Below are 23454 nucleotides of genomic sequence, written 5' to 3'. Positions count from 1 at the left end.
GTTCACAGTTTCTGTGGAAACTGCTTGTATTCAAATTACGAGCTTTTCCCTCTGGACTAGTTTCAAACACACAAAGGAAGACTATAGGAGACCTTAAACCAAAGCCTTTGAAAGTCAACTAATCAGAATAGTTCAGCAGCGTCAGTTTTATAACCGACCAAGTCAAAGCCATGATACATCCGGATATGAAGGTGAGAATCTCAATATCAAACTAAATTTAGACAGACCACATTAACATTAGTGGAGTCTGCAGTAAATGTGCAGAAGAGGAAGTAAAGGACTGAAATTTCTTCCAAGGAAGTTCAAGAGCTGTCAAAATAGAGGCCAATGGAATATCCAATAACAATAAACAGCTATACAACATGGTGGCATCTCTAATAATAAAGTGCATTAGAAACAAGAATAGGCCATTCAGCCTGCCCTGACATTCTAGATCATGAGTGATCAACTCGTGGATGTCACTTTTCCCGTACCATCTCCTTATTCCCTCAATGTTATTAATCACCAGAAACCTATCAATTTCTGTCTTGAAACTGCTCAATGATTGAATTTCCACAGCCTTCTGCAGTACAGAATTCCAAAGTTTCTCCATCCTAAGTGCAGAAATTCCTTCTCATCTAAGTCATAAATGACCTGCACCTTATCCTGAGATTATGTCCCTTGGTTCTAGAGTCACTCGCTAGGTGACCAGTTAACATCCTAACAATCCACTCTGTCATGCCCTATAAAAATTTTTCTGAAGATTCAATTAGATCACACTCATTCTCCGAACTGTTACAGAACACTGTTCCCAGTTTCCTCCATCTCTCCTCATAAAAACAAAATCCCACCATTCCAGGGATTAAACTGGTGAGACTTTGTTGCACTTCCTCTAAGGTAAGTATATCCTTCTTTAGATAAGGAGATGAAAACTACACACAGTACTCCAGGTGCAGTCTTGCCAAGGCTCTATGTTACTATGTTATGAAATAAAGGTATCTTTAGTTCCGTACTCGAATCCCCCTGAAATCAATGCCAAATTACTGTTTGTGTTTCTACTTGCTCGATGCACCTGTATATTAGCCTTTAGTGGCTCATGGACAACCCCACTCTGGCCCCTTTGGACTCCCACGCTTCCCACCCTCTCACCATTTAAGAAATATTCTGCCTGTTTTTCTACCAAAGTAAATAAATTAACACTTATTCATATTATATTCCATTGGCCACGTTCTAGCCCATTCACTGAGCTTGAATCCTCTTGAAACCTCCTTGCATCCTTTTCAATGTGTGTTCCCATTCAGTTTGGTATCATTAGTAAAGTGGAAATATTAAACATCCAAACCATTCATATAGATGAACAGCTGGAGCCTAAGCACTGACCCTTGTGATACCCAAGAATGGTCCATTTATTCTTACCCTCTGCTTTCTATTAACCAATTCTCAATCCATACCAGTATTTTCTCCCAAATCCATACACCTCCAATTTTACTTACTAACTTCTTGTGTGGGATCTTATCAAAAGCCTTCTGAAAATCCACTGTCTGTGCTACAAGCAACATCCTGGCAGGAAAAGAACTCCAAATTTGCCAAACACGATTTCTTGTGCATAAATTTATGGTGACTCTGCCCAATTTTGCCACTCTTTTCTAAATGTCCTTTGTAAGAGATTCTAACATCTTCCCTACTACCGACATCAAGCTACAAGGTTAGTGGTTCACCATCTTCCTCCCTTCTTAAAAAACAAGGTTACATTCGCTGCCTTCCAGTCAGCAACAACCTTTCTTGAATCTATAGAATTATGAAGGATAATCACCAATATATCCATTATCTCCATAGCTACTTACTTCAACTCTCCACAATGAAGATGGCTATCTGGTCCAGGAAATGATCCAATCCAAATTACAGCTAATTATTCAAGCACTATTTCTTTACAAAATCTAATTTCTTTTAGTTCCTCAATTTCACAAGTCTCTTGGTCGCCCTGTATTTCTGGGAGAATTTCTGTATCTTCTTCCATGAAGACAGATGCAAAGTATCTCTCTGGTTCTGGTTCTGCTGCCATTCTCCAGTTCTCCACCCCACCCCACACTCAGCCTGCCATGAGTGCACCACTGTCACATCAGTGATCAAAGGAAACATAAAACTTTAATAGATACAATCAGCTATTATATGACCATAAATGACAGAGGCTAATAAGAGTACTTAAAGAAACAGATTTACTCCTCAGACCTCATTAATATCAGAGGCTGTCATTAAATATCAATTAAATTGACAAACTGAGGTCTGTAGGCACACCCTCACATCTCGTGTGATTGATACTGTCTGCAGGGAACTTGACCAATGAGTGAGTTCAACTGTCAAAGAAAATTTTCAGCAGTCGGCTGGGAGACGTGGTTTGTATTCTGTATGTGCGTGTGTCTGTGCATCTGTGGGTGAGAGAACAGAAGGAGTCATCTCTAATAATTGGTCAATTTCTTCCCAACTCACCCCACCCCTTATTTTGTCCCTCACTTCATTTAACGATAATTAACTAGTTTGAGGGAAGTGGTAAATAAATATCTGGAATTACAAATCAAGAGGCTGAAGACTATATCAAGAAAGTTACATTCAGAAGCTGCCTAGGTGCGAGTCATCTCTGTTTGGTTTCATTTTCAAAAGTGAATTTGATGTAGAACTAGGTGTCAATAAACTGAGTGTTGGTTAGCTCACTTGGTTGGACAGATGGTTTGTGATACAGAGTGATGTTGAAAGTGTGCGTTCAATTCCCACACTAGCTGAGGTCACCACAAAGGACTCTCCCCTCGCCTGAGGTGTGGTGACCCTCAGGTTAAACCACCTCCAGTCATCTCTCTCATGAGAAAGCAGCCCTATGTTTTGCTACGACCATGATGACTTTACTTTTAAACTTTATATTTGTCAGGCAGAACGTTCTTACAGATGCTAAAAATATTCTGAAAATGGACACTTGTTAATTTTTCAAAACCCTACATTATGTACATCTTTATAGTCCCATTATCCCTAGTCTGACAATCTGGAGTGGGATAAACATCACTAATTGGACACAGTGCAGTAAAGCATTCAGCAACTGGGAGAATGGTAAACCATGCAAAAGTATGAGAATATTTATGAACTCCTGTTAAAAACATGAGCAGTTACCAGGTTTTCATTAAGTCCGATGGCATGTTAAAGTGGGATCAAAAGACAGAGTTAATGCACCATTTCATGGTGGTGACATTAATTTGTTAAAGTTTTCAATGTAGATTTTTGACCAGTGGAATAGATTGTAAAATAGTGGAGCAGAAGCAGGCCATTTGGCCCCTTGAGTCTATTCCACCATTCAGTGGGATCATGGCTATCTCAACTCCATTTTTCTGCCTTTTCTCCATAATTCCTCGATTTCCTTTCTGATTAAAAATCTGTCTGTCTCAGCCTTGAATATACTGAATGACCCAGCCTCGACTGACCTCTAAAGAATTCCACAGATTCACTCCCCTTTGAGACAAGAAATTCCTCCCTCATCTCTGTCTTCAATGTACAATCCCTTATTCTGAGAATTATATCCTTTGGTCCCAGACTCTCCTATAAGAGGAAGCAACCTTTCTGCATCTACCATGTCAAATCCCCAAAGGATCTTGTATGTTTCAATTAGTGTATTTTTTACACATCTCACTTGAGAACTCCATCTCAGTAGGTGGGGATTGTGGGGTGAGGTTGGTCACTGAATATTTAAGGCAAAGTTAGATAGATTCTTGTTAAGTTGGGGAATGAAACATTGCCATCTTCTCTCAATGTCAATATATAAGATCAGTCATGATCTTATTGAACAGCAGAACAGGCTAGAAAGCCCAAATGGCCTACTTCAGCTCTTAATTCAAGCATGCGTACTGGGTAACAGTACCTGAAATTCGAAGAGGGCACTGGACAGGGAAAGCTCTGTACCCAGTGTTAACACACATCATTTACTCCATCATCCAAATTAATTTTAAAAGTTGAAGGCGTGGACATCTCTCTCTCTCTCAGGCTTGCTCCAGTGAAGCTCAGCGCAAACTGGAAGTACAGCACCTCATTTTCAGCTTGGGGACCCTGCAGCCTTCAAGACTCGATATTGAATTCAATAACTTAGGGCCTGAGCATCTTCCCTAAATGTCCTTTACCCAACCCCACACCCCTTGCCATTACATGGGCTACTTTCAGCACAGCCAACCCATTCTCACCCAGTCACGGTCCCCAACAGTAGCTTCTCTTTCTCACTGGCTCACCACTGTCCATCCCTTTGTCTGCCCCATTGCTCTTCTCTCTTTCTCTGGTCTCCTCTTCACCTCCCCCAACACTTTCAACATCTTTTCCAAGCTACAATCAGTTCTGAAGAAGGATTAACTCTACTTTCTCTCCACAGATGCTGCCAGACCTATGAGTTTCTCCAGCTATTTCTGGTTTCCTTCATTGGACCTTCAAAACCCACAACCACGGCCGAGGGCAGCTGATATAATGGAAACGCCACCATTGCAAGCTCCCCTGCACGCCACTCACTATCCTGACTTGGATATATAATGCTGTTCCTTCACTATCACTGGGTCAAAATCCTGGAACACCCTTCATAATATTTTGTGTGTCCCTACACATAATGGACTGCAGCAATTCAAGTAGGGATCTTTACCACCATCTTTGAGGGCATTTAGGGACAGGCAATAAATGCTGACCCACTTTCCATGAATGAATGAACAAAAACAATTAAGTTACAATAGGATAATGGATTTACAATGTAGTAACTTTTAAATCAGCTGTTATCATTAAGTACATTCAAGGCTATCTCTGTTCCAATGAAAGTAAGAAGTGAACCAGAATTTCCCTAAAATTTTCAAGTGTTAGTGCTAACTATGCTCTTTGGTTTCAATCTATAAAACGTACAGCTTGCCAATGGAATAAAACCTAAACGAGGTGTTACACAGTTTGGATTTTAGTTCCTGGAGCATGTTCTGAGACTTCAGTGGCCTTAACCACAGTTTCATGCAGCATTAAAGCATTGGTAAAGCAGATCCCTGTTCAATGGAACAGGAGCAGTGGATGTAAAACCAACAGCCATTAGGAGGAGTTTGTTTATTAAGGCAGTGAACTCTCTTGAAAGATACTTTCTCTTTGGGTAGCTTATTACAGGTTCAAGTCTCCATTAACTGCTTCAGGTGTGTTTACATTTCGAGTTCTGCACCTGCTACCCCTTACTACAAGAGGCAGAGCAACAAGTGAAAAACAGTCTCAAGGTAATTCATCAAGGAAAGGGCACAGCAAATCTAATCATTCTACTGCTCAGTCCACTTTCATACTTTGTTCAATTGGGGTCAGTTCTCAGACTTCTGTGAAGAAAGTTTCATCATATCTTCATGAATAAAGAAGAGCCCAGTGACATGCACTGTCCCCTTAAACCTTACATCTTCCTTAATTTGAAATATTTATCAAATTTTCCTGGAGTAGTCTCTTACAGAATCACTCCCAGTCAAAGTACTGGAAGGTCCAATAATCTGCATGAAGGAGTTCCTTCTAATCTCTCACCACCTCACATCAACAAACCCTTCGTAATTACAAAAATCTTGTTCATTTTCCCCATTCTCCCACGTGAGCCATCAATGCCACTGACAGAAATGGAAACTGACTCTCTCTCCCAGTCACCCCCAGCCCCAGGACTAAACAGTAGGGCCTAGAAGAAAATTGCAAAAGGTTATAACGCTATGACAATTCCTAATTGCAAACCTACCAAATGCTCCGTGTATTCTAGAGAGCAGACTGACACCTTTTACCTACTCAGTCTGATTGCTATGAAGAAATAAAGAAAAGACGAAAGGAGGAAAGATTATGTTTGCATATTGTGCTAACATGCTCTTGAGACATCTGGGAGCATTCTGAAATTATTAAATTACTGTTTAGAGGTAGTCACTACTGCTAATGAGCAAAAAGGCGGGAGCCAATTTACACAAAGGAGACAATTTAATAACCAGATAATCTGTTGATAATCCTGAACACCAGGAAACCTCACCGCATTGTGGGGTTCAGGATCACTTACATCTACCTTCATATTGCAGCACACGTTCCAGTCCTGCAGCAAGAGAAATCCTGGATTTATACATTCAGGTTAAAAGTGGGAATGGACCCATAGTCTTTGAATGTGGAGTGGGGTGCAGTTTATTGATTGAAATTTTTGCCTGCCTGACTCAAAGAACAATGCTTCTCTCTCCAATTTTTAAAGTAGGTGCATATTTCCTATTACAGAAGTAATAGTTGGTGTATTTTACAATATTGGTTAAAATGCCTTCTTGAAACTTCATGAAATTGAACAGAAACCAATAAACTTTGTCAATGATTATAAAATGCACAAAGAAGTGAAACCACCCCCTTCCACATTGCTGCCCTGGAAGGGGCTATGGTGTGGAAAAGACTGTTGTCCACATCCTTATGGAAGCCTTTTCAGTAAGAAAGGAGAGAGATGCAGTGGTTTCTCCTCGAGGTTCGTTCCGAATAGCTCCCAGATACAGGGCTGTTTCTGGTCTGTTCCCCAGGATGCACGCTGAAATAAATATGGGTCTTCCAGGCGCAGTCAATCAACTCGGTGAGAGATGGTCTTTGAAATAGGTTGGTCTTCCAATTCATGAAGCTGGTCTTGACCAAACGTTGCAAACTGGCACATTCCAAGCTCCAGGAAGACGTGTGGAAGGACACACTGAAGCTTGGGGTAGCTGCTGCTGGAGTGTAATGAGAAAGGTCGCAGTCTAAAGACTTTCAGCCACAGCACTGAGGATCAGGTAACTTCTGGAACTCCTCAGGTTATAGGCTTGTCACTGAATGTGTACAGTAATCAATTAGTGCAGGTCTTTAGAAGAATTGCAGTGGGATGGAGGCAGAGCTTCACATGCTCCATATAGAAATATTGTATTTCATTACATGTTCCATAATAGCTAATTTGAATGTTTTGGAATGTCATTTTACATGTGTTACAAATTGGTTCAGTTTTACAAAAGAAACTGAAGAACAAATTAGATTATCCTACCTGGAAGGCAAAATGACAAATTGTAATATTTGGATCTGATATACATAAGATTAAAAAGTTCAATTTTTTCCACTATGTAAATTTTCACAACCAAGCTACAATCCTGTTGTATGTTTCAGCTTATATTTAAGAAACATTTCAAAGTGAGCAACATAAAATTGATGTTATTGTAGACAGTGAAGAAGGTTTTCTTAAGATTACAAAGGGATCTTGATCAAATGGGTCAATGGGCTGAAAAATGGCGCTTTGGAGTTCAATCTGGATAAACGTGAGGTATTGCATTTTGGTACAACAAACAAGGGTAGGGCTTATACAATTAATGGTAGGGCCTTGGGTAGTGTTGTAGACCAGAGGGACCTAGGAGGTGCAGGTACATAATTCTTTAAAGATTGCATCACATATAGGCAGGATGGTTAAAAAGGCATTTGGCACACTTGCCTTCACTGCTCAATCCTTTGAGTATAGGAGTTGAGACATTATGTTGAGGTTGTACAGGACATTGGGGAGGCCTCTTCTGGAGTACTGCGTGCAGTTCTGGTCATCCAGTTATAGGAAGGATATTACTAAACTGGAGAGGGTTCAGAAGAGATTTACCAGGATATTGCTGGGTGTGGAAGGTTGAGTTATAAGAAAAGGCTGGATAGGCAGGGACTTTTTTCACTGGAACATAGGAGTTGAAAGGTGACCTGATAGAAGTTTATAAAATAACAAAAGGTATAGATAGAGTTGATGGTAGCTGTCATTTCCCTAAGATGGGGAATTTCAAGATCAGGGGACACATTTTTAAGGTGAGAGGAAAGAGATTTGAACTCATGAGGCCAATTTTTTTTTTTTTTTTTTTTTTTTTTTTTTACACAGAGGGTGGTTCGTGTGTGGAATGAACTTCCTGAGGAAGTGGCAGATGCGGGCACAATTACAAATGTTTAAAAGACATTTGGATGGATATATGAATAGGAAAGGTTTGGAGGGATACGGGCCAAGAGCAGGCAGGTGGGACTAGTTTAGTTTGGGATTATGTTCAACATGGACTGGTTGGACCGAAGGGTCCGTTTCCATGCTGTATGAATCTACGATTGTATAGAGTATGGATTGAAGGCAGCCAATTGATTCAGAGATGAGGAGGAATTTTGTCTCAGAAGGGAGGGAATCTGGGTTTTTTTTTTTAAATTACAGCAGGCTGTCGAGGCTGGGTCATTAAGTATATTCAGGGCTGACATAGACAGGTTTTTAAATCAGTAAGAGAATTAGAGATTATGTGGAAAAGGCAGGAAAGTGGAGTCGAGGTTTTCCAGAGCAGCCATGATCTCACTGAACTTGATGGGCCAAATGGCCTACTTCTGCTCCTACATCTTATGGTCTTATTCACAAAGCAACATTTTTAATACTTTGGTGTCTACCCACATAGATCAAACCAAATTTTAAATAAAAAATTCTAAAACAAAGTGCCCAGCAGTCAAAGACAAAAAACTGAATCTTCAATTCCAATCTGCTGTGTTATTCGTTGTAGTTTCCGATGATCATTCATCTGCACTTCAGCAGGTCAATCAAAATATTGTTCTGAGAGATTATACTTGTCCCTATAACCGCCAATCTCATCCTGACCAAACGTTTCACCCAGGTAGCTGGCAACAATAACCTGTATTTACATAGCACCTTGGAAGTGGGGAAACATCTCAACATGCTTCACAGCATTGATTATTTTTTTAAAAATGACATCGTTCTAACATCTCGTGCAGCAGAGACAATCGAAAATGTGGTTCTAAAACGTAAATTTTAAGAAGCATCTTAAAAGGAGGACAGAGGGAGAAGGGGGAGGAAGAGGAATGGTTTAGTGAAGAAATTCCAGTGTTTACAGCTCAGTGGAGGAATGATCAGAATCAGAAATGCTCAAGAGGCTAAAATCAGGCTGATATTTAAGAGAGTGAAACAGTCACAGTTGGAAATTTTTGTATGTTCCCTCACACTCACCCTGATGTTTAACAGGGTGAGTATGGAACTGCACCTCAGAGACCTATTTACTTCAACTGCCCTCTTTGGCTATGAAAAGCAGTAAAATCAAAAACTAGGATCTGTGATTGTCTTAAAATAACATCATGTCAGAAACACAGCACATTTGAAAACAGGAAGGACAGCTTTGTGTTTAAAGCTGAGACTTTCTTCAGCAGTAAAGTTCATCTTTCCTGGATCCTCTGAAGTTTTCTCTCTACGTTAAAGGCCTTCGATATTATTTATTTGAATTATTGTTGCCACATATACCTTAGTACAGTGAAAAGTTTTGTTTTGTGTGAAGTACAGATAGATACATAAGCATAGTTTTAAAAGTGAGTGGAGGTAGATATCGGGGAGACGTCAGAGGTAGGTTCTTTACTCAGAAAGTGGTCGGGGTGTGGAATGCATTGCCGGAGAGGGTAGTGGAGTCGGCCTCATTAGGGGCATTTAAGCGGCTATTAGATAGGCATATGGATGATAGTATAAGGTAGGGGTGGAGGTTAGATAGACCTTAGAATTAGGGTAAAGTTCGGCACAACATCGTGGGCTGAAGGGCCTGTACTGTGCTGTACTGTTCTATGTTCTAAAACAACTGTTTTGGAGAAAGTCTATTTAATAAAGTGATAAAGGAAATCGAATCCTGATTCTCTCTGGAGGCCAGTTAATTTAGACCTTGTATTCCAAACGTTCACACTGAAGGGCATCACTGCTGGAACGTAGCCTCCTATTTGACCACACCACAATAAACAAGGGTGACCAGGTCCCTTCAGGGACTCCCTCTCAAATTTTCCCATGCCCTAATGTATATATGGAAAAACCCAAACCAAAACGGGCCTGCAGACACAAAAATTCACAAGACAGAAAGAAAAAGCTCCCTCATACATAGCCCGTCAATGTTGCTGTAAAATATGTTAATAAATTTTAAAAATCTGTTTGGACTAATCATGACACATCTCCAGGGCAGGTGGGATTTGAATGGAAACACTATCACTGCACAAGAGCCCTTAGTTGGGAGGGGAAAGTTTAAAACAATTCTAGAAATTATTAGTCTATTGGACCTCCACTTTGGCACAGGAGATAGAATATTGAAATCCCAGCATGAAAACAGGCCATTTCACCCAACTGGTTTGTGCTAGCCTTTTTGCTCCGCAGCAGCCACTGGTGTGTATAGCTAGTCTGCTCTGTGTATTTATCGAGCTTCCCCTTGAATGTGTCCATTCTGCTCACCCCAAACATTTCCCATGGGAGAAAAGTTACACATTCGCCCCACTCTCTGGCTAAGGATGTTCATTCTGAATTCCTGGTTGGTTTTATTGGTGACTCTCAGATTTATGGCCCCTCACAAGTGATGGAGGCATTTTCTTTATGCCTACCCTGTCAAACACTTTCACAATAATTGTTTTTACAACCTTATTTATTCATGACATGTGGGCACTGCTGGCTGGACCTGTATTAATTGCCAGTCTCCAGCTGTCCCTTGAGAAGGTGGGAGTGAGCTGCTTTGAACCACTGCAGTCCATGAGCTGTAGGTAGACTCACAATGCCCTTATGGTGAGAATTCTGAGATTTTGATCCAGCAACAATGAAGGAATGGCAATATATTTCCAAATCAGGATGGTGAGTGGCTTGGAGGGGAACTTGCAGGGGGTGGTGTTCCCATGTATTTGCTGCCCCTGTTCTGCTGGTTGGAAGTGGTCATGGGTTTGGTAGGTGCTGTGTGAGGATCTTTGGTGAATTTCTGCAGAGCATCTTGTAGATAGTACACACTGCTGCTAAGTGTCAGTGGTGGAGGGTGTCGATATTTGTGGATGAGGTGCCAATCAAGCAGGCTGTTTTGCCCTGGATGGTGTCAAGCTTCTTGAGTGTTGTTGGAGCTGCATTCATCCAGGCAAGTGGGAAGTATTCCTTCGGATCCCTGATTTGTGATGTGTAGATAGTGGACAGGATTTGAAGAGACAAGAGGGGAATACTCATTGAATCATTCCTAGCCTCTGAGCTGCTCCTGTAGCCACTGTATTTATATAGCTGGTCCAGTTCAGTTTCTGGTAAATAGTAAACCCTATGTTGTTGATAGCGGGGGATTCAGTGATGGTTAGATTGTCTCTTTTTGGGGATGATCATTACCTAGCACTGGTGCAGTGCGAGTGTTACATGCCACTTTTGAGCTCAAGCCTAAGTACTTTCCAGGTTTTGCTGCATTTGGACATTGGTGGGCTAAAGGGTCTGTTCCTGTGCTGTACTGGTCTATGTTCTAGGTGTGGTTCAGTATTGAAGAGTCACAAATGGTACAGAACATTGTGCAAACATCAGTATCTTAAAGGAGATAAGTGATGTGCAAAATATAGCACTGAGATCGGATGCATATTGTAAAAATGTCTCGGTGCAAGTTTCCACCAACAATTGTTGCCTCAAGAGCAGTGCACTGTTATATTCTGCAGCTTGTAAGATCAAGCTTCCAGCTGTTGCAATTACACCATACATAAATCGTTAAAAATGTGAAGTAAGGAAACTACAAAAGCAAGCATCTCACCCTGTGGACGTTTGGTTTAATGAAACACAGAGTGGGAAATGACAGGAGAAAGCAATGCACACTCCATGCACCCATCAGAAACACAACTCAAACTGACACATAAGAGAAGACTTGTCTTTCCATAGCACCAACCACCACCCGAGGCCATCCCAAAGTGCTTCAATAAATTTGGTTTAAAGTGTAGTCACTGCTGAAACAACAGAATTGTTACAACACTAGAAGGACGCTATTTGGCCCATCAAGCTAATGCTGGCTCTCTGCCAGAGCAGCTCAGCTGGTCCCTATTCCCCGCCCTGCCTCAATAAAGAGAATGCAACAGCCAAATTGTGCTCAGTAGGAGTCCACAAACAGCAATATAACATTTACCTTATAAAACAGACCATCTAGTCAAAGTAAGGGTGACCCATGTCCCCCTTCTGCAGGTTTCTAGTTTTTTTTAACTGTATTGTTGCATCATAAGATAATGGAGCAGAATTAGGCCATTTGGCCCATCGAGTCTGCTCCACCATTCGATCATCCATTCTCCTGCCTTCTTCCCATAACCCTTGATCCCCTTCCTAATCAAGAACTTCTAGGAAATCCTGAATCAAATCTCAGGACCTACGAGCTAAGGGGTTGACGATGATAAACTAAGTGTGCTGTGAACAAATGAAATTAAGCAGTAATTTTCTAATCAGTCTGTTCAGAGGCTGTTATGACCCCACACCTCTTTGTGCAGGTGGGACTTAAGCGCAGGTTTCCTGGCTCAGAGACGGACACTGCGACTTCACATGAGCCCCAAATATAATTACATAGAATGTGCAGCCCTAATATAAGACACATGGTCCAACCAATCTGTGCCTGCAATAATCTGGGAGACAGACTCCATAACAGAGAGCCACTGTTTACAGGATGGTGACAGGACATTAACACTTTATACATACGCAGTGACTGTTTATTTTGATAAACACTTTGATACAGGCAATAGGAAACCCCTACTCCTTCAATTAAAAGGTTATTGCAAAGTATACGAACTAGTCAATCTATTCTGATATGAAATAGCCCTTGGGATATTAGCTCAGGAACCTAGAGGCTTTGTTACGTAAAGGAAGCAGGAGACAAATGGCCAGTGGAATACTGTGCAGTATAAAATTGTATACAAAAAAAAACACCAGGATGAAACGTCATTGAACACTCATTGAAATAAATGAGGAACGGATCATATTTTTTTTATTTACAGCTCCCAGTTTCAACATCAAGCAGGAGTGATACAGGCAGAATATAGATGCAGATTCTGTATGTTATACGTAACTTAAATTAACCTCCAACCTCCCCGCACCAAGGGGAAACAGATTTAAGGTGATTGCCAAAATAACCAGAAACAAGATGCATAACATTTTTACCTGTAGCAAATAGTTAGAATTTGAAATGATCCACCTGTTCTGAGTGCAGGGTACAGATTCAGTTGTAGTTTTCATGAGAATGTTGAATAAGCATTTAGAAGAGCAAATATTTGTAAGGTTATGGGGAAAGAACAGGGATGTACTTTCACTACCAGAGCAGCTAGCACAGATACAACTGGACAGGATCCACTTGAGAATAAACACTTCACCTTCACTCAGGATCCCCCTGTGCACTGCAGGGGGTGAGGCAGGCAAAGGGGCGAGGCAGAGATCAAACATAAAATTTGATTTTACAGCACAAAAAGCTCATTGCTAGTTTGTACATGGGTCATATTTATATTAAAATCCAAAGAAGTTACAAAAACCTTAATTACATGAACACAAACTATTTACACCACAATTCCAATTTCACATTCGCTGGTACTGACTCTCACCAAATATGCTAACAAAAACAGTGTGTCAAATAAGCTCTGCATAGGGTATTTAAAGCTGTCACATCATTCTGCAGCCAAACACTAAGCACAAACTTCCAATAACCAGGCAGCAGCTGAAGCTGGTTTGATCTCGGTTTTAAAAACACAAAAAAAACTTTTCATTAATCACACTTTCTATGGAACACATGCGATGGCACTGATGCACAAATGTTTCACTGCTATTGTACATAAATGGGTTGACCCAGTAGAAAATGAAGTGGGAAATGTGGAGAATGGGGCCAGGTTTTGACTGGAGAACTCAATGGCTTGCTTTGTCAAGGGAGGGAGCGGTGTTGTACCGTAAACTACTTGCACTTTACCTCAAAGTTCAATCAGCTTCTGCTGAAAAAGGAAGAATCATGTCTATCTACAAGTTTAATACTGGCTAGTCCACAACCCCAACCATCCACAGTGTAGGTACAGTCTCACAGACACACTGCATAACTACAGTTTGCAGGATCATTTTGTTCTCTGCTCATTTGCAAACATGATAATTTCTCTTGGACAGGCAATCAAGAATTCAAAACTGATCCAACTGGTTTCCTATGTTGTACATAGTCCAAAAACAGAATTTACACCAATCCCAACAACCCCACCCTGCACTTTCTACTTTCCCAGTGTTGGCAAGTTTTTCTGCATAATGTCGAGCTAACAGCACTTACTCAGCATTTAAAGTGGACCTTGGCCCTGTCTGTCAACTGCCCCCTTCCCCACCCTCTAAACAACTTGTTTTAGACTCAAGCACAGTTGCACTTCCAGGCTCATGCTTCTTTCCAAAAACTAGTGTTGTAAGTATAGCCCTCACCCATTGCTTTATACTGAGACTCAAAAAGCAGACACACATGGGGGATGGGGGTGACAGGAGAAAGGGAGACAGAGCCAGAGAGAGACAGACATATATTCTCAAAAAGAAAACCACAAGCAATTAAACACTGTTTTTGAAAATTGGATTTGAATTGCCACTTTGTGAAGACTATTCTCTCTCATACTAATATTCAGTGAAATAGTGCCAAACATCAGCCTTAAACATGAACATGTTTCACTTCAAAACCACTACATCGAAAACTTTACAAAGCTAGAATATTTCAGTCTTTTATGAAAGTCAAACGACCAGCTCAGAAGTTACATTTCCGGCATCTGCCAACAGGAACATTACAGTGCAGCCAATCCAATACTGGACATTACCAGCTGAAACCGGAATTCTGCAGAAAAATAATGTTTGTGAAGCCTGGGAAGACAGGGAGATACAGACCTTTAAAAAGATGTCATATTTCATCAAAACCATGAGAACCACATGCAAAGTTGAGTACCATGTTCAGTTTATTTACACCAAACGTATGAATATTTTTCATTCAAATCACACAGTTGTTACATCCGATGTATGCCTAGGCTAATTTATTCTTCCTTTGCTTTAGACAGAAACTGGTCTCTGTTTGTCCATCTCCTTTTCCAGAATTTCATGAAGACATCATTTGAAAGAAAGGGCCTTGTTACAATGCCAAAATAATTCATCCCAAATAAACTGATGTCATTCATTTAAAATTGAGATATATACTAAAAATGCAGCCAACATAAAAGACCCCTCCTACCCTGGTTATAACCTCTTTCACCTTCTTGTCAGGCAGAAGATACACACACTGACCAACAGATTCAAGAACACCTTCTTCCCAGCCATTATTAGACTGCTGAATGGATCTCTATAATTTTAAATTTAATGTTGATCCCACTGTCTGTGCGCCTTCTCTGCAGCTGTAACATTGTATTCCTCGCTCTGTTCTATTACCCTAATGCACTTTGTATGGTATGACCTGCCTGTACTGCACGCAAAACAGAACTTTTCACTGTACCTAGGTACATGTGACAATAATAAATCAAATTTGTTTTAAAAAAATCAGAATATACAGACATTGGTACTGATGGAGCCAGTTCACAAATTACAGGACAAATTCTTTCATGTCCTTATAGGCATTTTTGCAGTAAGTGTGCGTAGGAACTGGACATAAAATAGACTCCAGAGACAGTAACAATGCTCACTTGTAGATGTGAATGAATGGATATTCAGTGACAGCTCACATTCAGTGGAAATTGTAGCTTATGCTATGAACAGAACTTTCAATTGTACTTGCCTCTCCTGGCAAACTCTCTCAATCCAATAGCAGACTCATTAAGACCCATTGTGGAGACCTGCTCCTGTAGAACTACAGCATTGTACAAAACACCCAAAGAACTCCAAAAGTTCACCACCTCCATGCAAAAGTGCATGCAAATTAAAGCTGGCTTTCAGCAAGACAGGTAAAGAAGCATTTCAATAATCAATACAAGATTCTTAGGGGGAGCTTGATAGGGTAGACTGAGAAAAGGCAGTTTCCCCGAGGATCAGAGGGCATAATCTCAGAACAAGGGATCATACATTTAAGACAGAGATAATCAGGAATTTCTCCTCTCAGAGGATAGATATCAGAAAATGGCTGTTGAGGTTGGGTCATTAAGTATAATCAGAGCTGAGTTTTTAATCAGGGAAGCAAGGGTTATGGGGAAAAGGTAGGGAAGTGGAGTTGAGGATCATCACATCAACAGTGATCCCAGTTATTGGCAGACAGATGGGCTGAATGGCCTACTTCTGCCCCTACATCTTTTGGTATACTGTCATTCTATGCATAGTCAGCAATTTGGTAAATGGTAGAAAAGGGCCTGCCACTTTAAGTGGGATTACTGTTCCCACAGCGCACAGAAGTGAACTGAGCCAAACAGGAGCCAAAGTTCATTCGTCTTAAAAAGAACACTCCTGAACAGACAGTAACACACTGCTTGTTGTCTGTGCTGCATTTGGGAACAGTGACTGGTGTTAATCAGCATGGTATCTGTAACTAATACTCTGTACTCACAGCAACTAAAACACCAAATTAAAAAGTGTTCGCAATCAGATTAGCTTGGCTAATCACTTTGTAATTTTAGAGTGTGCTGCCAATGTTTCCTCCCCAGTGAACAGTAAAATGTCAATCTTCAGATCAATCACTCAGTTTTATTTTAACGGGAGTATAATGAATGATAAATTGTGGAGAATACCCAGTCTGTGGAGGGACTGGAGAGTCCCCTGGTTCCCAGTACAAGTTTTCAACACAGCAGTTGGTCAACTTTTACAACACTTGCAATGGTATTTAAAAAAAAAAAAGAGGCTGATCAGTGGACTTTGGCACTGAAACAACTGAAAGTTTTCAATCTTTTATGTTAAAATATATTCACTGACAAGCAGATGATTAACTAATGTAATTAGTTAATGTCTTTAAATGCATTGACAGCAATAAAGCAGAGTGTGTATTTTATTGGTTTGTGTTATTCTATATATTTCTACAAATGTTTGACTTCGTTCTTTCCCCTTTGGTCCAGGAACTCCCTACGTACGTTCGGGACACAACCCACACCCTCCACCTTTTCCAAAACTTTCAATTCCCCGGTCCCCAACACCTCATCTCCACCATGGACATTCAGTCCCTGTACACCTGTGTTCCCCACACATAGGGCCTAAAGGCCATCCGCTTCTTCCTCTCCTGTAGGCCCAACTAGTTTCCCCCCATTGACACTCATTCGCTTGACAGAACCATTCCTCACCCTCAACAATTTTTCCTTTCATTCCTCCCACTGCCTACAAACCAGAGGGGTGGCCATGGGCATCCGCATGGGCTCAAGCTATACCTGCCTCTTTGTAGGATTCGTAGAGTAGTCTCTCTTGAACAACTATACCAGCACCATCCCTCACCTCCTTCTGTTATAACAATGACTGTATCAGTGTTGCCTCGTGCTCCCGTGAGGAGCTCGAACAGTTCATCAACTTCACTAACACCTTTCCACCCCGCCCTCAAATTCATCTGGACCATTTTGGACACCTCCCTCCCCTTCCTGGACCTCTCAATCTCCATCTCCGGTAACTGACTCATCACTGGTATCCATTTCCAACCCACTGACTCTCACAATTGCCTGGACTACACCTCCTCTCACCCACCCTCCTGTAAAAATGCTATCCTATTCTCTCAATTCCTCTGCCTCTACCCCATCTGCTGCCAGGATGAGTTGTTCTGCTCGAGGACTTCCCAGACATCCTCATTCTTCAGGGACCGTAGTTTCCCCTCATCAATTACTAAGGATGCCCTCAAGCCCTCTTCCACCCCCCCTTAGTCCTCACATACCACCCCACCAACCTCTGAATACAACGCACCGTCCTCCAACACTTCTGTCACCTATAATCCGACGCCATCACCAGAAAGATATTTCCCTCCCCACCCCTGTCTGCTTTCCGCAGGGACTGTTCACTCCGCAACTCCCTCATCAGCTCCACACGCCCCTTCAACCCCTTCACCACACCTGGTACCTTTCCCTGCAACCGCAGGAGGTGCTACACCTGCCCCCACACACCTCCCCCTCACCTCTGCCCAAGGCCCGAAACAATCCTTCCAAATCCGACAGACATTCACCTGCACATCATCCAACCTGATCTATTGTATCCATTGCACCCAGTGTGGTCTCTACATTGGAGAGACCAAACACAGACTCAGGGATTGGTTTGCGGAGCATCTCCGTTCCGTGCACACCAACCAATCCAACCTTCCGGTTGCCATTCAGTTTAACTCCCAACCCCATATCCCCACTCCCCTCGTGACATGTCTATCCCTGGCCTCCTCCACTGTCAGAGTGAGGCCAAACGTAAACTGGAGGAACAACACCTGAAATTTCACCTTGTGAGTTTACAGCCCAATGGCCTGAATATTGACTTCAGCAGCTTCAAAATCTCTTCACCCTACAACCTGTCCATTTCTTCCAACTCACCTATCCCACTGACCAACCACAATAACCCCCTACCTGCATCCAACTATCTCCATCCCACCTACCCTCCCTCTATTTATTTCTGGTTCCCCTCCCCCTCCCCAGTCCTGACAGTTTTGAGGAAGGGTCACCAGACCCGAGACGTTAACTCTGATTTTTCTTCAGATGCTGCTGAGCTTTTCCAGCAACTTGTGTGTGTTTTAGGCCCTAAAGGTTAACTTCCCTACTGCTCGGATGCGGTGTGACCTGCTGTGCTTTTCCAGCTTCACATTTATTGACTCCACAAATGTTCAATCGGTTCTCAGTTCAGCGTAACCCTTTACACAACAATCTCTGCTGTGCGCCCAAAGCTTTACCATTGGGACATATTATATCGTTCTTACCAGATCCAGTTAAAGCTTGTCACGTGCAATGCCGCCTCAATTCCATGACCGATTCCAACCCCCCGTTTCACACAGGATCTCAGTAGATCCCCAGTATCGATTTCGCAGCCCCTTCACTCTCGCTCTCTTCCCACCCCGGCAGAGACGGTAAGAGAGCCGGCTACTCCAATCACACCCGGGTCTGCTGCTGCTGGGTTGGAACCTCCCGTCTCCCTATCCATCTGCCTCTCTGGCTCAGGGGAGGGACATAGCATTTCTACACTCACTGTCAATCAGCTATAGTGCCCTGCCTTCCGCTTAAAGGAACCTGGGCCACTCAGAGCAGCAATAAAGCGACTCATTCCCATGCAGCAGCAATCTGCAGATATTTCAGAACAATTTCAAACTCTTTAATAAATCAGTTCTGAGGAAGGGTCACCGGACCCGAAACGTTAACTCTTGTTTTCTCCTTCACAGATGCTGCCAGACCTGTTGAGCCTTTCCAGCAACTTTGTTTTTGTTCAAACTCTTTAACCTCTACTCTCGCAACTTTCCTTGGCGTTCTTCATATTCGACAGACATTCGGGAAAGGGGGGGGGGGCCGTGGTTTAACAATACTGTCTCCACGTGAAACGCTAAAAAAAAAAATCAACCAACAGCTTTCACGGGTGAAAAACTAACAACTGTCTCGCTATGTTAAAAGGCGCCACACAAATGCAAGTAGCCGTCTGTTGTTGAGGTGGCATTTTCATTTCAATAAACCGTCATTTATCCCTTTCTGCAATCTGCTCAGCTTTATGGCTAAGTCCCTGGGAGACAATTTTCTCTTATAAGACTTTGAAAATGAAGCCTTTGTAAAGGGGACATTGTAACATTGTCAGATGGTACAAACTGGGAGATCCAATTTCACTCCTGCGTTTCGCAGGGAGCAAAGCCTGAAGACTGGACTGGACCCTGTTAACCTCTCCAGCTGGACTCCTGTAGCAGGTTCCTGGGAGGTAGGGGAAAGAGAGAGAATCTAAATATCTCCTTCCTTTTCCCGACGCAGAAACGTGTCAGTGAGGTTGTGATGATCTACCGAGCAGAAACAGGTCTCAGCTGGGAGAGTGAGTTGGAGGGTAGTGGGTTTTAAACCTGACCCTTGACAGATGACGGCAGTGCAGGGCAAACAGGTTCTGAAGGAGGGACCCGAGATGTTCACTTCTGTTTCCCTTTTCCATAGATGCTGCCAGACCTGCTGAGTTTCTCCAGCTCCTGATTTCCCACAGCTGTGGTTGTTTTTTTTTGAATAGGGCGAGCGTTAGTCTCTTTAGCGAAAGTCTGATTTTGTCTAACTCCTTCCGCCTCTTAATCGACCCTGTTGCAAAGGTTTTCTCCGGGATTTCTACTGCCCGGATCACTTCCAGCAGCGTTTTCTCTTGTCCGAATTGAATTTTCTCCTCCTCTCAGCCTGGTTTTAACCTTTTCTCCGACGATTGACTGATGATTGTTGGCTTATCCCCCAAACTCATCAAGGAATGACTCATCGTCCCGTTTTATTTTTGTCAGCTCGCACGCCATTATGGTAACGGTCTTTATTGCAAATTTATAACTCTATACATTCCTAAAAGTATTCTGTAGTTTTTTTACACCGTCGCAGTAGGAGATTCCTAATTCGCGCCTTTGTTAATTTCAGATTCAGCTATTCCAACTCCACCCACTGTTCTCCCTATTCTAAATTCTAATGCTCACATTGTAACTTGCACCAAGTCCTGTTCCCCCAAAACCCCAGTGCTCGCTGCCTAACATTAGTTTCCAGTTAAGCAACACTTCAACTTTAAAACCATTGTTTTCAAAACCACCACAGTAACTTCATTTCTTGATTTCTGAAGAAGGGTCCAGACCCGAAACGTCAGCTTTCCTGCTCCTCTGATGCTGCTTGGCCTGCTGTGTGCATCCAGCTCTACACCTTTTATCTCATAGTAACCACCACCCCCGCCTCCTCCCCCACTTTTTATTGTCTCCTCCAGCCCCTCAACTTTCCAAGATTTCTGCACTTTGCTGGCTACGACCTCCTCAGACAGCATGTTCCAAACCCAACACCATTTCCATCTAGAAGAACAAAGATAGTAAATACATGGGAACACCACCCCCTGCAAGATCCCCTCCAAGTCACTCATGCTACATTGGACATATCACCATTCCCTCAGTGTTGGTCAAAATCCTGGGAATTCCCTCTCTAAGGGCATTGTGGGTCTAACCTACAGCACATGTTCAAGAAGGCAGCTCACCCCCACCTTCTCAAGGGCAACAAATGCCGACCCAGTCAGTGACACCCATGTCCCATAAAAGAATTAAAAATGAGAAATACCACCGCCACTGGCAGCTGTACCTTCAATGGCTGAGCTTTAGGGTTTCTTTGCAAAACCTCACCAATCTCTCTCTGATCTCAGTCACCTGCCTCAACATCTCCTCCTGTGGCTTGTTTGACAAATTCTGTTTCATAATCACTGCCCTGGGTCACCTCTCATCATTTAATTCTGTTAAAGCTGCAATAACAAATGCAGTTTGTTGTAAACCAGGAAATTTTCAATCTGAGTTTTTAACCAAGAACTACACCCATTAGGATTTGAAGTGGGAGTGGGGCATGGAGTGGTGGAGGGCAGGGTACACACGAGGTGGGGGCGGAAATCTTGTGCTACTCTCTTGAGCTTTCCTTTTGGAAGGCAAGGCAGGGGAAAGACAGGAATGGGAAGATTCCAAAAACAACCAAAACCTTACAGACCCCAATTGCTAGATAGCTCTAAATATAAAAATTCTCGTCAACAACAGGAAATTATTCCCACACCCAAAAAAAGCAACACACAAACTTACCAATCTGACACACAATCCTGCTCCAGGCCGATATCCGGTTCACTGGCTGTCCTACAGGTTCCTCTTTTGAAAAAATATTTAAAGCTGCTTAGAAAAAGTACAACTTGCAAACTGACAAACTAACAAAACCTGAACTCGTTCCAACAAAAACTCTTCCTCAGGTCAAAATGAAACTTGTTACTCAGTTTTAAATTGAAGCAACATATTTACACAGCTTACAGAGAGTGTGTCACTTCAGCGAGATATACTGATTCCATGCATTCAAGCTTCAATCAAATACACTGCTCTCTAAATAACTAAACAACAAAAATGTAAAACAAAAACAGAAATTGCTGGAAAAGCTCAGCAGGTCTGGCAGCATCTGTGGAGAGAAATCAGAGTTAACGTTTTGGGTCAAGTGACCCTTCCTCAAAACTTACAAAAAGGAAGAGAGATCACTGCACAAAACAAGTATTAAAAATTTTTACTATGTACATAAGCAAGTAGCATTGGAGTGTTTTGCTCTGAATGGGTAGATTTTTATTTTGCATGTTGTGCAAATCATGAGCCCGAGGTTCAGATAGCAATTTACCAACCCCCTTTACCTTTTTCCCACTTTTATGATCACATTCAATGCAAATAGTGCCTTTTACACCAAATTGTAAGAATTAGTCCAGTATCTTCGTCAAGTAGTACTATGAGGATACTACACTGCCAACAAATGAGAATGGACCCAAAGCGATGCAGCTCCAACTTCGAAAAGTTTGTTTTTGTTATTACTTTTAGTCCATCCTCAGATGCACTCCCCTGTAAATAAATTTATCTTGAGCTCAATTTGCTTGTGGTATAAAAAATGGAAGACAGATATGCATTTTAATAGCACCATTCACAAACTCAGGATGTTCCAAACTGCTTCATATGCAATTAAGTCCTTTCCAGCACAGACATGGCAGGCCAAATGGCTTCCTTGTATGCTGTAAACATTGTTTCTCCAAAAATATCATCGTTGCTGTTATGTCAGCAGCAAACTCCCACAATGTAATAAATGACTAGGTGATTTCTTTTATTGTGATGTTAAAGGGAGAAATATTGATCAGAACACTGGGAGAACCACTATTCTTTGAAACTGTGCCCGAGAGGACAGATTGGGCTTCAGTTTAATGTCACATCAGAAAGACCGCACCTCTGACAGTACAGCACTCCTTGAGCACAACAATACAGGGCTAGCCTTGTGTGTCAATTCAAGTCACTGCAGTGGGATTTGATTTCTGTTCCTGAGCTACAATTGACCAATTCACAACTAAATCCTAACCACTGACACAACATGGAGACTTATTAAGTACGTTCCTTAACAGTCATTTCTAAGAGTATTGCACTGTACAATAACAAGTTGAAACTAAAGCTGACAATATTATTTTCAGACAGCCTGTAAATTTACAAGGGGTTAAAGAATTTATACATTGACGGCACATTTTACTTGCCAGACAAAAATGGCATACTGCCATTTTCATAGGAGCCTGACTATTTGGTAAACTATAATTACAGTCACTTGTGGGTCCCATCACGTGACTGAATTAGAATTTAAAACACATTTTCATGTAATGTGAATCTTGAAGAGTTTAAGCAATCAGAACAGTCTTCTGAACATTCATAAACTATTTCAGCTTCAGCAGTGGATACAGGAAAGTTAATCATCTCAGCTACAGTGATATAGACAATTTGTTTGTTAGGAATTGTTTAAAAAGCTAATGGAAGATATCACTAAAGTAATGAGAGGGGCACGAAAGACAGTTGGAGGGAAGATTTCAAAGGAACAGAGATATTCCACAAACATTTTGAAATTGTAACCTGTGCCCCAAAAAATTAAAGTTTGCAGGTGACAAAATGTGGAAGCATTGTGAGCAGTGAAGGAGATAACAAGGACTGCAGATGCTGGAAGTCAGAATCGTTAAAATGTGGAGCTGGAAGAGCACAGTAGGTCAGTCAGCAGGAAAGTTGACATTTCAGGTCAGGACCCTCCATCAGGGATGGGAAGGGGGAAGGGGAAGGGAGC

At 41.9% G+C, this 23454-nt stretch overlaps 1 protein-coding gene across 2 annotated transcripts in view; it reads right to left on the bottom strand.

The window, feature by feature from the left end:
- The window catches only part of sertad2b (SERTA domain containing 2b), a 57527-nt gene that overhangs the window by 19253 nt on the left and 14820 nt on the right, over positions 1-23454 (bottom strand). Inside the window, exon 1 of one of the 2 annotated variants that reach the window (XM_020518207.2) lies at positions 18591-18838. The exons of the other annotated variant lie outside the window; for it this stretch is intronic. The gene's annotated coding sequence lies outside the window, so the exon portion shown is untranslated. Of the gene's footprint in view, positions 1-18590; positions 18839-23454 lie in introns of those variants that run through there. 2 annotated transcript variants of the gene reach the window in all.

The sequence above is a fragment of the Rhincodon typus genome, chromosome 9 (genome assembly GCF_021869965.1).
Source record: "Rhincodon typus isolate 14 chromosome 9, sRhiTyp1.1, whole genome shotgun sequence".
Lineage (NCBI taxonomy): Eukaryota > Metazoa > Chordata > Chondrichthyes > Orectolobiformes > Rhincodontidae > Rhincodon > Rhincodon typus.
Note: the sequence above shows the minus strand (reverse complement) of the source record. Positions and strands in the feature narration are given on the sequence as shown.